Raw genomic sequence first — 16,855 nt, forward strand, 5'->3', positions numbered from 1 at the left:
ATTTAGTGTGTGCGAAAGAGCGAAGACGCTTTTTGACATACTTGCTTATAACAGCTGTTGAACACGAAATGCAATGCCAATGACAGTGATGTAGTGTGGAATTTTTTTTTTTTTTGTTTTTAGTTGAAAAAAAATGCTACCGGACAGCAAAGTGCCCATAACATTTTTTACTCCAAATGTGCTAAGGAATAGCTGGTTAAAGTTTGTCGGGTTAGTGCCGATACACCCTGTATAACAACATGCTAGCCAGTTTGTATAGGTTAGCGATAGGTGATGTCGGCTGAAAAATGACATGTGTTTTCCTTAAGTCGCGTAGTGACTAACGGCGGACTAAACAGGAACATTACTTCGGTCGCTAATTAATTGGAATGAGTTTGAATCGATATTGATTTGAATATCTCGCTTTCGTCACTCGTGGTGAGCCCGTTGAAAAGTTATTGATCAATTTCCAATGTTGGTATAATCTATTCATTTTTCCCTACTCTGATGTCCTTCGTTGACAATCAAGAATATGTATTTTCTGGATATTTAATGAAAATCACTTTCGAAAATAGGTGAAAATTAATGTTACCTTAGAAGAATGATGAATCTTTTTCAAAAGACGAAGTAAAATTGGTCTCCTACCTGAAACAAAATAAAATACATTAAAAACAACAGTCAGTAGTTATGAACCTTAGTCGTAAGTCATTAGAAATAATTCTTAGTAGTAAGTCATTAGAAATAATTCCTAGTCGTAAGTCATTAGAAATAATTCTTAGTCGTAAGTCATTAGAAATAATTCTTAGATTTAAGTCACTAGTTATTGTGAATCCTAGGTGTAACCATTAGGTGTAACTAGGTGTAACCATCCTAGGGGTATTCATTATTTAATATTGTACAGCGCCCTTGAGGTGATTTTTCACGAAAACGACGCTATATATTATTATTATTAAGAAGATAAGTTGATACGAATATGACTTTAAGTATTAAAAAACTTTTATAACTTTTTCCACTTCAGACCAGTCTGAAGATGCTGGTTATAAGGTGAAACCGGTCCGTCAGAAATAAATAAGTGGAACTAAGTTATAAAAGGTGTTTTTATACGTTAAAGAAATCATTTTAAAATGCGATTCCACAATGAATAATTAAAAGTTTCAAAAATAAGCTGATACAATAAATCGACATCGTAAGAATAGTATGGTTGGTTATCTTGAAAGATTTAAAAATGTAAAACGACAATATTTTCGTTATCTTCCATCAGTCATTGTTACTTTTTAAAAATATATATTACAATTTCGCTTTTGTTTTCGGAAACGAATGAATGCGCTAATGTTGGAAGCGGAAATTAATCCACTTCCCGACATCCGATCGAGCTGAAACTTGGCTGATAGACTCGCTGTCGATGACTCGATAACGATGCATTCTATCAACTTTTGGTGGCAATCACGAACACACTCAAACACATACGCATTTCTCTGAAATTCGATGACATTACAGCATTCAATATACGCAATAAATGTCGGTCTTATCCATTCGGGTTCGGTTGGTAGAGTTGTGGACTCCAGTTCATGGGTAGGAAGGTTCAATCCTCAGAAAAACTTAATTTATTTAAGGCATTTGAAAGTAGATGTATATGGTAAAAAAACTATTTTTTACAGGTTGATTTTGTTTATTATTTATTTAATTACGCCCGTTAAAAAGGATTTTACAGTATACTCAAACAGTGCAGTAGATTAGTACGCCTGAAATTTTTATACGTTTTTTAAATATTGTAAAGATCATAAATAAACTGGTAGTGTACGCAATGAATAAATTTATCGGAATATTTTAATTTCGATAAGAATAAATCAACTAAAATAAACATGAACAATTTGGCTAGCAACACGAAAAACTGACAACTCAAATAAAGAATAATTGCTCGATGCAAATTCCGAAATGTCGAGATTAGTTAAATTCTGTGTTTTCCTGCTTGTTGGAATTATCATTCGGGATGAATTTCGATGTAAAAAAAATCCTAAGCAATATTTCACGAAACAAATAATATTAGTAGGAACGAAACCATGAATAATATAAGTGCGGTGTGAGATTTATCGCTTGCGAGAGATCGGAGCGTCTCTCATTTGCATACGTACCGCGGTACTCGGCCCTGTGGATATGGGTATTGCTATTTTCCTATAGCTACTATTATAGCTGCGCTGTGCTATGTGCGTTCCGCCATATTTCATAGCAGAGTTCGTCAACCCGTCGCTATAACCTACCTACCAACTAACCGACCGATTCTCGGACATTTCTCCGAAATTGGCTCTCGAGTTTCTTTCTACCCACATTTCTTATTTACGAAATCAAATAAACGACATGCGATAACTTACTTTTTAAACACGTGAACACCTCAGCACAGGTTGTCCTAGTGAGGTGTTCGCGAAACACTATAATATCGACAGTGTTTTAGTAAAAACCCTTAAAGCCATATTTTTTGGGAATGTTACTTTTCATAAAGAATAGTCTTCAAAGTACAACATCGTAAATTATTTGTTGCTGATTAGGGTATTTTTAATACTAAAAACTAATGTATGCGTTTAATTTTTGGTTATTTCGAGAAAACCATAGAGGAAATTATCCAACCCTCATATATCTCATATTTCAATATAGAATTGCCGTATCCATACGAACCTTTATTCAAACATACATAATACTACACAAAAAATTTAAATACTCGCTGTACTCGAAACAATAACAAAGATTTACTCAAAATTCCTATAATGCATAATACTTTAGGTCAAAGAAATTTTAGGTACATTACAACAAGATTGTACAATACTCTTCCAGAGAACATTAAAACGTGATAATAAAAGAACATTATAATTTGAATAAAAAGTAATAATAAGACCTTTACCAGTGCTCACACTTAAATTCGAAACTATTGATGCAACAAAAAATTTGAGTGTTTATATTATAATATAAGTGTAAGTATACTCACAAGTATTTAAACTAAACATTAAAATGACTGCCTCAACACAGGCTAGCCGCTAGCCTAGTGAGGCAAGTTTTGAGAATCCTTAAATTTATCTAATTGTTATGTATTCTATTGACATGTTTATGGTTGCAAATTTATAAAATAAATATATTATTATTTTACATAAAAATTTTGAAAATTAATTATCACTTTAACTTCAAGATTTTTCAATAGTTTTACAAATTCGGAAAAAAAAATTTTTTTTCGTCTCCTATAAAGTTGTCACTCTGCGGCTTGAAGAGTTTTACTAAACCACAGCCGATATATTACAAATTCTTTACAGTATCTGCACATCGTCAATCTATACGTTGTATGTCTTTCTTATAATATTCTTTAGCGTAATAATATAATAAATTCAACAACAATAATACAATATTCTAGTGGAGAGTTCACGGAACACTATAATATGTATGTCAGTACGTACACATTATTGTTACTTTACACTGTATAGCATTGTGCAAGATCTATGTAAACATATAATATAAAAAAAAACGTTTATAGGTACTATATAATTGAAATAATTCTGTAAAATAAATTAATGCTCGACTTTAAATTATATAGTGCCATTTTGACATACCGCCTGAAATATCACTGGGGTTCTGTAAATTACTTTTAAAATACTTACACCTTACTAATAAAGGTGTTTTAAATTTTACACAACTGATAAACAACCATTTACCACACATTAATGGTTGTTTAACAGTTGTGTTAAATTTATAACAAGTTTATTAGTGGTAGTTTATAAACCAGCTAAAACAGATACTAATTTACAGATGTATAATACGCAGCGAGCTGAGTTGTGTAGAGTGAAAAAGGAACTACAGAAATTAGGAAGTAACTACTAAATTCTGTATTTTTATTTATTTATTAACTACCTACCTAAATTCTGAAGTTTTTTTATGGGACTTCGCTTGTTGAGAATACATAAAAAACAACAGATTTTCTTTAGTTTTATAAATGAGAAATATGTCGCTCGACTGCCGGAAATTCAGCAGGCGTCACAATTCAAAGTTAATCATTTAAATTAGGTCACAACATAAAAAAAATAAAGGAGATTTATCAATGATAATTTAATTAGCTAGTTAAAGAACACTCTTTTAAGACCTCTGTGATCCACGTCACTGTGTTATAATATAGTTCGTATGGCGCGTGAACATATGAAGTATGAACAACTGTTCTAGAATTTTCCTCCGAACCGAGAACAAGCGAATTCCGGAATTCGCCACGTTTATCAGCGGCCGGCGGCAGCGTAACCTCCGGGCATAGTAAATATAATAATATTACACCACAAGTAAACGGATAAGGTGGAAAAACAGGTAAATACTAGCGAGTATTCTTACAGTGCCATTTTCGTAAAATATAACGTCAAGGGCGAACGCTATAAAACGAAAACAAAAAAACGGTTAAGTTCTAAATTAAATTCTTTTAAATTACCTAAATAATTCATATAGTTGAACTGAAGCGCTATAAAATAAACCAAAATGGAATTTCCATCATTATGTAAAATTCATGTAGGCCTTAGAAAACTAACATTTAAAAAAAGTTCCAATATTTTTTTAAAACTCTTGTGCGCAGTATAAAAATAAATAAATAAAAGACGAGGATTGAACTAAACAGCAACTTTATTTATTTAAGATGATAAACATTAGAACAAAAGTTGTATTGTAATTTCTTTAGCCTTTGGTACCTACTATGAAGAAAAGAAAAGAAAAATAGTGCTGAATACGTATCACCTGTAAGCAACATACAAAAATTATTTAAACAAGACTTGTGACTATCTAAAGTGAGTTTAAGCCAGTATTCGAATAATTTCAACCTCCCACGTAACTGCTGGCCACTAACCCCGTGTGAACTATCCCCGAGAACCGTAATGTACCTATATGATTACGCTTATCTAAGCCAATGCGCGGTGCCCAAGTCACAGACTCGTCTCGAATATATAACAATAATTTAATACTGACTGAAATTCGGAAGACTTTCGGTTTCAGTGTGTTCGTTATTATAATACTTACCACCCACACTTACAACGTACAGACTACAGCGTCATCTATTAAGGCGGCGATACACATGCCTGTAAAATGGACCAGTAGCTTGCATGCAAGCTACTGGCATGTGCAAGCTACTGGCGCAATGAGAATACACATGCAAGTTAAACTTGCATGCCAGTTGCGTCCTTGCATGCCTGTATTTGCAAGACGTATACACATGCCAGTCACTAGACAGTACGTGTCTCAAATCACTCTGAGACTGAGTAGTCTCAAGCTTTTTGGCAATGGAAAACATTCGAAGTGAATTAAATATCATCGTATTGCAATTGGCAGTACAATGTGTGGCTAATTTAATGAGAGAAAAGGCCGCGGCGAACAACAGGTCAGCTACTGGCATGCCCGTACTTGTCACGACGTTCACACATGCCGGTTTCATAGCCCCCCTCGTCCCCTCCCTCAACTTGCATGCCAGTAAATCAAATGTTGTGCAATCTACTGGCAAGGCAGGTACAGGCATGCAAGTTAGCGTATACACATGATAGTAGCTGGCATGTGCAAGGAGCTGGCATGCAAGTGTGCCAGCTACAGGCATGTGTATTCCCGGCTTTATAGATAGATATGCTATTATACATCTGTAATTCTATAACATACTGATAGGAATAGTTGGCTTCGTTAGAGAATGAACGCGAACAGTCACAGATTGAATTAGAGGAAGAAAGCTAGCTGTCTGGAAAGATTTTATCAAATGTAGAAGTTCATATAGCCATCTGAGAAAAAATATTGCTCATTTTAATACTTGGTTAATTTAAATAGTGCAATTTTGACGAATACCACGACTAGGGCCTTTATAAAGGTAGACATCAAACGATTATTAAAAATACTAAGCTAACAGTAAACGAGGCTTTACGAAATAATAGAAAACTGGTATTTACGGATGTAACCAGTGAAAGAGTTCAGAATTACTGGAAGATGAACTGACAGACGGAAAAAATACAAATTCTTGTAAAATCTATACAGGGTTACTGGGAGATGAACTGACAGACGGAAAAAATACAAATTCTTGTAAAATCTATACAGGGTGTTAAGAGGCGAACTTGGCCGGTGTACAAAATTTAATTTAAATTTTTACTCCAAATAATGTAAGGAATCACTGGTTAAAGTAAGTCAAGTACGTCCCTTAAGCCCCCGTAGTAAGCGTTTAAAGATGGTTTGAAAGGGAGATGCGTAAACGCGGATGTTAAGAGGGAGCGCGCTAATATTAATAAACGATTATAATTAAGCGAAAATGGTGAAAATATTTAATAAAACACGACTCGTTTGAAATCACTCGAAAAATGCTTTAGTTGCATTTAAAGATACACTGTGATTTTTTTCATGCCTATAACATATTAAATAACAGAACAAAACGTGTTTCATAATTTTCAGAGCTTACTTTGCGATTTTTTTATATCGAGTGAACTTCATATAATTAACGTTTCGGCATAACAAATTTATGGATATTATCTTCAAAAGAAACGTTTTTTTAAACTTAAAACTTAAGGAGTAAACGAAAAACTTGTTATAAATCGGTTGAAATACGGTATGTGGGGCTTAACACCTGGTATTCTTCTAAATATGCAATAACCGACCGCCACAAAACGGGCGTATGTGTCGGGTGGTCACAAAACACACCTGTAATAAACTCTTTAAGATGAATAACTAAATTAAAACACCAGCCGGATCAAACGCTTTGTCCTATTATCCAGTTAATATTTTAACTTGAACTTCTTCGTAGCCAGCAAGAATAAAACGAAAATCATCCATGAAAGAGCAAGCAAATAGCGCACACCAACAAAAAGTGAGAGAAAAAACAACAAACATTTTATGAATATAACATCGGAGTTTTTTGTAATAAGGAACTTGAATGAAAAATATAAGGCGTAAAAAATATGTATTCAAATAGATCAACGAAATATATATGTTTTATTATTACGACAGAACTTACACAGCTACCTCACGGGTGGGTTGGTAGGCCGCGTGCATTAGAGTGCGGACAATGGGTAGAGTCTCGCACACGATTCACCAGTGCGGTATACCTACAAATTACTTCAAAAGATTTCACGATATTTAGATAGTATGTTAAATATTGAAATTAGAATTTGTTGATTTCATACCAACCCAAACTAGTTTGACTTTACTGTTAACCGACAAAACTGATGTACGTATGATGTCACGCGTACCCCGTCAGATTTCGGTAGGTTTTTTTGAATATTGGAGGGCTTTGAAAAATGCCAACTTTTATAATTATTAATACTACGAAACCGACATTTGAAAAAAAAAACTAGAATTTAAGTTACATGGTGAACTTTAAAAATATATTTAAAAAATCGACTGGAATTCTTTATACAGACGCTTAGCAGGTTAGTTGTTGGTGTCAAACATTATTTTCTAGGCTTTTGATGTTCAACTTGTAATGAAGCTCACCGTGTTATCTACATCACACGGGTTCACGTGTATTCGTCTCGTGAGAGATATAAATAGTTCAGAATGTAAATGTAGGTATCTGTGTATTGTATATTGAAAAACTTGTTTTCCGAGATGTTTTTTGCGATGGCGATCGTTTAAGCACTATGATCCCCGGTCTCGGGAGCGTTACTAGTTACCAGTTACGTAACTGCCAATTCCACTAAGTATACGTATTCCCAGAATGCAGCTAATATCCGTTTTCCGTTCAATGTTTTTTTTATCGTTTTATGATTCAATAAAAAGGTTTTAGGATTTTTTACTTTCTTGTTTATGCGGCCTGACAAAATATAATGATTCAGCTTACTCAAATGATTACTTCTGTGTTCCCATATTTTAAATCCCCTTACTATAACTCAAATGATTACTTCTGTGTTCCCATATTTTAAATCCCCTTACTATAAGCTGTAAGTAATTGACGAAGAAAATGATTACCGCATCAACAATGTAATTGACGAAGAAAATGATTACCGCATTAACAATGTAACTCCCAATTTTGCATTTCTGAAAAGTGTTCCTGTTAAATATAACATACAATGAAAGTACAGGGTTTTCCAATAAGAGGTGTTATTTTGAATAGCCCGCTATTTCGGTAGATGTTACTTTTGAAGCTGTCATTTTTTGACATTTGACAAGTAGAAACTACGCCATTAATAAAAATGGAACGATACACGCTTCAACAACGCATTGAAATTATTAAAATTCACTTGAGTGAATCAAATGCAAATCATTTTGAGTGATGAGGCCCATTTCCACCTCGGTGGCTTCATCAAGCAAAATTGTCGCATCTGGGGCTCGGAAAACCCAGCAGTTATTGTTGAAAAGCCTCTCTATCCTCAACGTGTGACTGTTTGGTACGGTTTATGGTCCGGCAGAGTCATTGGACCTTACTTTTTCGAAAATGAGGTTGGAGCAACAGTTACGGTGAATGGATTGCGCTATCGAGAGATGATTAATGATTTTTTATGGAGGAAATTGGATGGTATTGATCTGGACAACGTTTAATTTCAACAAGACGTCGCTACGTGCCACACAAGCAACGAAACCATTGATCTTTTACGATTGAATATCAAAATAACACCTATTATTGGAAAACCCTGTACATATTATTTTATAAACTTGGTTTCATTTGTTTTCAACTTTTGGGAGATCATGCCGTCACCAATAAATGGGATATTTTTTTAGACCATAGATATTTATTGTTATGGAAGATTTGGCAGACGTCAACATAATTATTAATAATGCGCACGTCACCATGCATTGTTAATGCGTTGTTTGGGTGAGAACGCATTCATTTAATCTCCTGATACACATATTTGGTTTTCACCTTCCGTCATTTGATTTCAGTGTTACTACTTTGTACTGGTGAATATGTAATTCGTGCACACAAAATAGATTTTTTTTAAAAGATAAACCGCACAAGAGTCCCAACTGCTCACAACCGTCTCGAGCCAGTGAGACTATGCCATCCCCAATTGGAGTATGTTGTGTGGCTGAAGGTAGAGGGAAGGAGATGGGAAAGAGGAAGGTGGGGAAGTATCTGGCTGAATAGATTTGGTCATCAAACACGGCGAAAGCCATTTCAAGCAACGATTCAATTCAGAATGGTACAATTCAATTCTTCAATTCAATTCTTACACCAAGGCGATACTTAGAGTATCTTCCATTCTGGAACGTGCCGCAACTATGCTATATTTTATTTTAAACGAGCAATTTGTGAAATAACACAAATTAATCAAATAAAATTTACTTGCGCACGCCGGGATTCGAGCCCGCGATCTCCAGCTTGCTAGTCGAGAGCCTTACCCCTCGAGCACGGAGCCCGTCTGTTTAAATAATCTTCCCAACAATTTATACTTTTTAATTTAAAAATCTTCGGATGGTTTGCCAGAGTGTTTGATAAATTGTAGATCGTAGCACCTAGCAACGGTTTTGCAAATAAAAATAGAAGAATCCACACAAATAGCGGAGAAAGTAAAGTATTCGGAGAAGTTAATTTTATTCTTGGACTTTTGGTTCTCAGAATATGGTGCAGCAGAAAGTATGATTTTAATTACGAAGCTTATTTGGGTTACTCGATATCGTGGTGATTTTAAAACAAAAACAAGCTATGGACCTCTGCAGATCAATCTGAAGATATCCGCAGGAAGATGTTGTACAGTATTTGAACCATAACAATATCACGAAGGTAGTCAAGTTGTAGTTACAAAATATTTCTTCTAGAAATTGAAGCTATTTATTATTGATTGAAAGTTCGCTGGTTTTTACTTAGCCCATGATTACATTATGAAGGTAGGTTTGCGTAAGTAAATTTTTCAGGCAAAAGGTTTATATCAATATTTCAATTCTCCTCTCTGAGGTAGCGAAACGGAAAAGAATTCCTGGCATTGTTGTGTGTCAACGCCGAGGAGAACTCAAACATTAAATGTTTTTACTCGCACTGCCCGTGTTGATTTAAAAGTTCAAGGTTGTTTCGCTTCCATCTTTCGTTATTTATTTTTCGCGCCGCATAGTGGGCGAGTGGAATATAATGAGATATAGTTTTTACGTCAAAAATACGCTTCACGAATTAAGTCTTCTAGGAAAAAATAGTGAGAACTAGGAGGTCCGAAGTCTGTACATTGTATTTACGAACATGTGCAAATTGCTGAAAAAATCGCTGGTGGCATTAATTATCTGCAAAGAAGATATTACTACAAACAAGATTGTTTGAAGGGGCGGGTATAACTACACTCATTTTACAAAACAATTATTATTTATCGGAGAAAGCAATTAGTTTGCCGTTTCTGTTTGACATTATATTATCTTGTAAACTTCATGGCAATCACAATTTTATTGATATACATTTGACGCATACCGGTTTAGCTTACACCAAAGTTTCTTTCTTTCAGGGTAGTTTGTTAGAGATCTGTCATATCTAAAGATGAAAGGTTCGCATTTAAAAGTTCAGAAACTCTTCCGCAACCGTGACCTAAAACTAAATGAAAGAATCGGCTATATTATCTTCTACGACATGTAACCTGGACACCATTACAAAGAAGATATAAGGCAATCCACGAAATAGCCTCTGGATAGAAAGGTTGACCAACACAGTGGTCCTTTATCGAACGACGAAATATTGCTATACATAAAAGGAAACTTCAGTGTCTTGGTCACATTATGGAAAGAAACAAACGAAAGAATACCTAACTGATAATCCTGGGGGAGGGGTTTCATGGAAGAAGGGGGTAACGGAAGACCACACACTTCATGACTTAAGTTACAGGTACGAAAGTTGTATCGAATTGCAGTATGCAGAGCTAACTAAAACTAAAATAGAATAAGACACAATAAGGATACGCGGCAGTAGTCATTGACATTGTAGGTACATTTACAACAAAATCACTACTCTATAAATACTAGCATGACATGATGTAGAAAGGAATAAGCCAAACTGCTAGACATTAAACATCAATAACGCTCTACATTCGCGGTCTAAATTTAAAGACAATAATTCATCATGAAGTTATTCCACCGACCAGAGTAGAGAAAGATTTCTGGTCCATTATTCACCATCAAAGATGCAGACACAGGCGCAAACCCGAGGCGACAGGCAGCCCCACGCCGTCACGTTGAACTTAATTAAAAGCCACATTTGCATTCGGTTTAGGAGTATAGCCGCCGCCCCTAAACAAAACACACCCTGGCTTAATTAATCCCTGTTTGGCTTCAGATCTACACAAGCTGCGGTACGCGGGCTATACAGGCCGCTATGGTTAAATCTAACTGCGGTAATAAGCAATTAGCAAGCCTCACGGGGGATATTATTTGAGCAAAATACCCTAGCACGGATACTAAAAATTGCTCCAATTTTGTCGAAGTTCTTCAAAACGCATCATTTACCATACCAATAACATAAATATCGACTCTACTTTTGCAATTAATATTCTAATAAATGAAATAGTAAACAGGGGAAGATAAAATAGCAACAATGAAATGATGTGCATAGTGCAGTGTAATCGTATATTTTCAAAGCTTTTCTAATTAAACTAGGTTTATCTAGTGAACTTTTTCCAATCTAACGGGGGCATTGTAAAGAACACCGTTATTAAAACCTCAGTTAACAAAAATGTTAAGTTAGTCACTTGTCGCTTTTAAGGCGAAGCAATGGCACCGCTGTGACATTCGACGAAGGTAGAGGATGGAGACTCTGCAGCAAGAATCCCAGGTGGTGAGGAAACTGGACCAGCTACTGCAGCGAAAGAGTGCACCGCGCCACCAACAGTGCCAGCACGAGGTTCGTCATCCATCCAGGTATGTGTCTGCTGCTAATTAAGCGCTGTCACAGTATCCTCACATAGATAACAAACCTTGGCAGCACCGCTGTGACGTTCGGAAAATCCATATCCTTGTACACTTGTTTCTGGTGATTATGTTAGTGGTGCATTGTTCCGAAATAAAAGGCGGCGGGAGGGATAATAAATCACCTTGGGCACTTGTTAGGGCTTTCAGAGTTTCCAAGAATAACATTGAAAACATCTGGCGTACCTACAGTTACCGATTCTCGTCCCAAGTTCAACTTCAGCGAATTTAGAATATTTTTAGCACAATTTTCGATTATTCATATTTGAAACACTGCACTCTAGTCACATTACTATTAAGTTCTGATTACTAATTGGTAAGTTAATTTAAAATGTTGATTCACTGATTTTTAAAATAACTTCAAAGGGATGTTGCCTCGTTTCCCTTGAAAATACTAAAAAAAAACACAAAGCGGTTGGAGACGGCATGACGCGTCCAGCTGCCACAAAGGGCGCTACTCAACTATAAATAAAATAATAAATTACTCAATATAAATGTAAAAACTACTAAAAAGAATTTTTTTCAATAGAAATGTATGAATGCGTAAAGGAAACAAATTTAAAAAATACAGTATTATAGCTAAGATTATCTGTGACAGTTTCACTTGATTAACTGCTTTCTTATAAAATTATTTAAAAAAAATAAAAACTAGTTTTGTGCTTGAAATCGAACGTTTCTAGACTACGTTTGTCAAGCGATTTTAATGCCCATTACCTACAAAATAAGGTGTAACAAGAATATACACATGTTTGGCTTGTAGCTCTTCCTCTCAATAGACGATATTGTTATATTGTACCCGGCGTTGTGAATGGTTTGAAGTAATGTTTTAAGTTTGTGAATTCTAGTGTACCTACAAGAAAACTGAGTACATATTATATATGAAAATAATACCATTATAAATAATTGAAAACTTTAGTATTCGTGCCTTGTTTTCCTCTGGCGTCCTCGACGTCTTCTACAATCACTTCCACGTCATACATTCTCCTTACACCCCTTTCTTCGTTCATCACATGTCTATCGTGCTGTCTTACTCAGGCGTTTCCAACTTTTTCTGTCATTCACTACTTGTATACAATATTGTTACGGTTAAGAAACTAAATAACAAATGTAGATCCTAGGAAATAAATTGTACAGCGCCCTTGAGGTGATTTTTCACAAAAACGGCGCTCTACAAATTATCCAATTATTATTATTATTATTATTATTACAACTCGGAAATTTAATGTAACTAACGGGCTTTTTCACCAAACCCTTATAAAGTTTATCATAACTATATGTCACATAAAATTATGCATACGATAAAGTTGCTCATAAACCTAGGTGCGTTTCACCACAGAAAACAAGGTCCCACGCAGCTATTAGACGAATCTCTCTGGCAACAGCGCTTTTATAATGTCTAATGCAACGCCTGTCTTTAAAATGCGATTGTTTCTATGGAATTGCAAACGTCAAAACGGTAAACAGACGTGGTTTATTTATGCAGGCGACATTTCTGCCCAATTCATTCTTGGTAAGTACAATAGTTTTTGGTATTGTTAATTATTATGCGATCTTACTAGAGATTTGAGTCGAATTAAAAGATTTGTCTTATTTTTCAGGATGAATAAACGAGATCGAAGCATTAATTTTACGAAAGACGAGTGACAGTGTAAACAAACTACTTGAATATAGCGACGCGGTGAAGTCCTTAGGAGATAACGGCATCAGGTATTATAATATTACAAATGAGGATGTTCAAAGTCACACAATGTCACGCACTGATTCTTTTGAATTATTGTTCTTCCTGTTAATCCCCAAAGCCTTGCAACGTGCATCTCGAACTGTCAGAATTCAGATTCCATATAAATTCGCTATTTTTTAATATATTTCAAAATAAAATATTGTTCTTGAATGTGGATTAAAGACTCTCAGTTTTGTGCAGTACAAATCGACTTAAAAATATAAAATTTTTGAACTAAAACATTGATAAAGTCACTTACAAATGGTTTTTTCATCATGAAAACTGTAATTACTACTTTACACGAAACAAAAATGTATTTAATTAGACAAAGATGTTATAAAAGTTATTGTCCCTTAACTTTTTTTAATTTAATATGAAAATTTGCAAACCTCAACAAATATTTATCAAACGCTAAATGTTTTTTCATAGAATTATTTGAATTCTTTCGGGAGCGTTTATAGTAAATTACTAAAAACGCACTATTCTCTCTTATACTTCCAGATAACCCGAATGCCATTGCAGAAGAGGTACTCATGGAGGTGTTCTCCATAGAAGAAGATGAAGACGAAGCATTCCTCGATAACCGTCCACTTCCAGGGCTATTTTTGGATATGCAGTCTCCGATCCAGAATCCCCCGCCTCAGACCTTATGCCGTGGGATAGTTGGACCATCCCCCTGCTTCGCACGCCTCGACGATCAAGCAGCCGCAGCCGGTGTCTGCTGTGAGGCGGCCACTGCCTCAAATAAGCCGCCGTCTCGTTAAACAGAATTCCCCAGACTCCAGAGGGTCCTGATACTTGAAGACAATTGAGGAAATAGGAGGAAGATGATAAGAGGCAATTGAAACTGAAAAGCACAATTAAAAATTGCAATAATAAATTAATGTTTTTTTAATTCCATTCCCTTTTAACAAATATATATTTTTAATACATAATTATTTACAAATATAGAACTTAAATTATAATAGATTATTAAACAATAAACATTATTCAATGATCTCGTGACTGGATCCAAGCTACCTCTCCTGGAAGCAGTTGTATCTAATAATTAAATTGGCATAGCAGTTAGGTAAGTTTTTTAGATTCTCACGGCCAAAAGCATTTTTGTTGTTTGTTTTTGGGGTGTTATGCCGTGTTGCGCTAACTTCTTCTTTAGCCGACGTTTCGGACAGCGTTGCAGTGTCCAACATCAGGGCAGATCCGGTAGATCCGAAGATGTGCAGTATAGTATATAACTATGTATATAACATAGCAGTTACTTGCGTGTTCATGCAGAACACACCATTTCTGTTTAGGCGTACTTCAGCATTTTTTCACCTGAAATAAGAGAAAGTAATTTCAGTAATCAACATTATTATTTCAGTGCAATGGCAATGCCTTCAGGCGACAACACTGTGCTTGTCACTTGCCCGATGAGTCTTGTGAATGAAGTTGGCTTGCGCTTTCATCATTTTAATAGTCTTCATTGATTCTAATGACTATTTATCACTATAGTATGTACTACTGTAGTATGTTATTGAAGTAGCAAAGATTCTTACTTGGTGACATTGCAATTTGCAACATGTTTGCAGGATAGCCTTAAGGAACTGATCCAAATTATAAATAAACCTCTTTTGGGAGCCAGGTCCTAAGGGAAGTGAACGTACACTGGACGGAGGTGTACAATAGCCTCCTAGCACTTCTTTTTGGTGCAGCGTTAATCCTGAAAACAATTATATTATGGTGTATCTATGTACAATGCTTGTAGCAGGATATAATAATATATTATGTGGGCACACAAAATAACATTACACACAGTAACTAACGTCACTGGGTACATACACTGTTATTATTTGAGTACAGCTATTTCGTTATGTATTTGTATTAAAATAACATACCTGGTGGTGGTTCTCCGAGACATTTTGTCGATGATTCGGTTATGGATTACATAACAGCATGTTTCATCAGTCGAAAGCGCGAAATGAAATCTACATCATTCAAGACTTCCAAATTTTTTTCATAAGCTTATATTGTCACTTACTGTTCACTCTTGGCATTCGCATTACTGACGCCCGCGACCCGTCATATGCTTCTGCATCTTCAATTCTGGCAAAATACTCAATTAAATCCACATTTAAGTAAAATAATGTAAACTTCACAGCTGTCAAAAGTATCAAGTGTCAAATCAAAACGTACTGAAAGGCAATAGGTAGAAAACTCGGCTAATATATCCGACATATAACCACTATTAGCTGCTTCAAGTACCGTATAGTGAAGAGGGACTTTATCTTACATATAGGCGTTTTAGAGCGTTGGTGAAATCGAAATAATACTTTATCCTATGCATAGTGCTTCTGACAGTTTATGAGCAGGATGGTGAAATACCCCGTAAGTATCGAGATCACTCCAGTGCAGAGATAATGCGTTAAGGGGTTACTTATGATTTTCAAAATATCTTTTTTTTTGCTAGAATTTTTTTTATACTTTTAATAATATTTTTTACGTTTAACCATTTCAAAATTTTGACTATTTCCGAAGTTATAGCAATTAGAATTGAGGGCAGCAGAGTAGGCTCGAAACTCAGGTAGCAATCGGACGAATATCTATGGCCAACATGAGAGGCCAACAGGAGACTAAGGAGACCAGGCAATTGAAAACAGCTGCTCAAAGCGAGCCGGAGGACATCGTGGCAACAATGGAAGACCTCATATACGGCTAGGAATCGCGGAAGGTAAGTAGTTTTCAAGACGCTGATGTTGATGCCGTACTGTTTTTTTCAAATTCAAATTTACAACACATAATATTATCTAATATTTCGTACGATTTTTTTGATTTCATGCCATTTCTACCATTTTTTTAAATTTCTATCTTAGCTATTACCATTTTAAATAAGAAATTTTTGTTTTTCATTTTTCAGACGATGCCCGACAGATGATACACCAACAGCAAAGGTTTTTAAAGGAGGTCCCTACTTGATGGCTCATATGTCCGCTATTATAATTATTCGTTATTATTTCAAATTATTCATAAACAACTATATGTACGTGTAAAATAAAAAAAAGATTTTTATATCTATTTTTCGGAGCGCTGAGGTGGTTTATCCCCTAAATAACATGTATACGGACATTGCCTTTTATTTACATAGAAAATTTGGTGTTATTGAAAAACGTGGTACGCGAACGCAATAAAACAAGTTAGTGGTGCATTTACAATACAGTTTGCGACCCCCTACCTTATTCTACAGTAGGTTAGAAGGGGGATCATTGTTCAAGATCGGGTGATGTGTGCGCGGTGTATAATAGCGACTCCACGCATTGTTCAACCGGAGGTATA

At 35.2% G+C, this 16,855-nt stretch overlaps 1 protein-coding gene and 1 long non-coding RNA gene across 8 annotated transcripts in view; both read right to left on the bottom strand.

Moving 5' to 3' along the window:
• Window positions 1-16,855, bottom strand: part of CtBP (C-terminal binding protein) — a 250,706-nt gene that overhangs the window by 181,022 nt on the left and 52,829 nt on the right. Inside the window, exon 2 of one of the 7 annotated variants that reach the window (XM_089646914.1) lies at window positions 572-620. The exons of 5 other annotated variants lie outside the window; for them this stretch is intronic. The gene's annotated coding sequence lies outside the window, so the exon portion shown is untranslated. Of the gene's footprint in view, window positions 1-571; window positions 625-16,855 lie in introns of all 7 variants that reach the window. One more of the 7 variants, XM_089646915.1, reaches the window with a different exon arrangement.
• LOC149411539 (uncharacterized) lies at window positions 14,618-15,839 on the bottom strand. Its single transcript, XR_016304811.1, has 3 exons — window positions 15,421-15,839; window positions 15,082-15,245; window positions 14,618-14,860 (listed from the first exon to the last, which is right to left on the bottom strand). It is a non-coding gene; the product is annotated as an uncharacterized LOC149411539 (long non-coding RNA).

The sequence above is a fragment of the Hesperophylax consimilis genome, chromosome 25 (genome assembly GCF_061612785.1).
Source record: "Hesperophylax consimilis isolate HC1 chromosome 25, BYU_Hcon_1.0, whole genome shotgun sequence".
NCBI classification, from domain to species: Eukaryota; Metazoa; Arthropoda; class Insecta; order Trichoptera; family Limnephilidae; genus Hesperophylax; species Hesperophylax consimilis.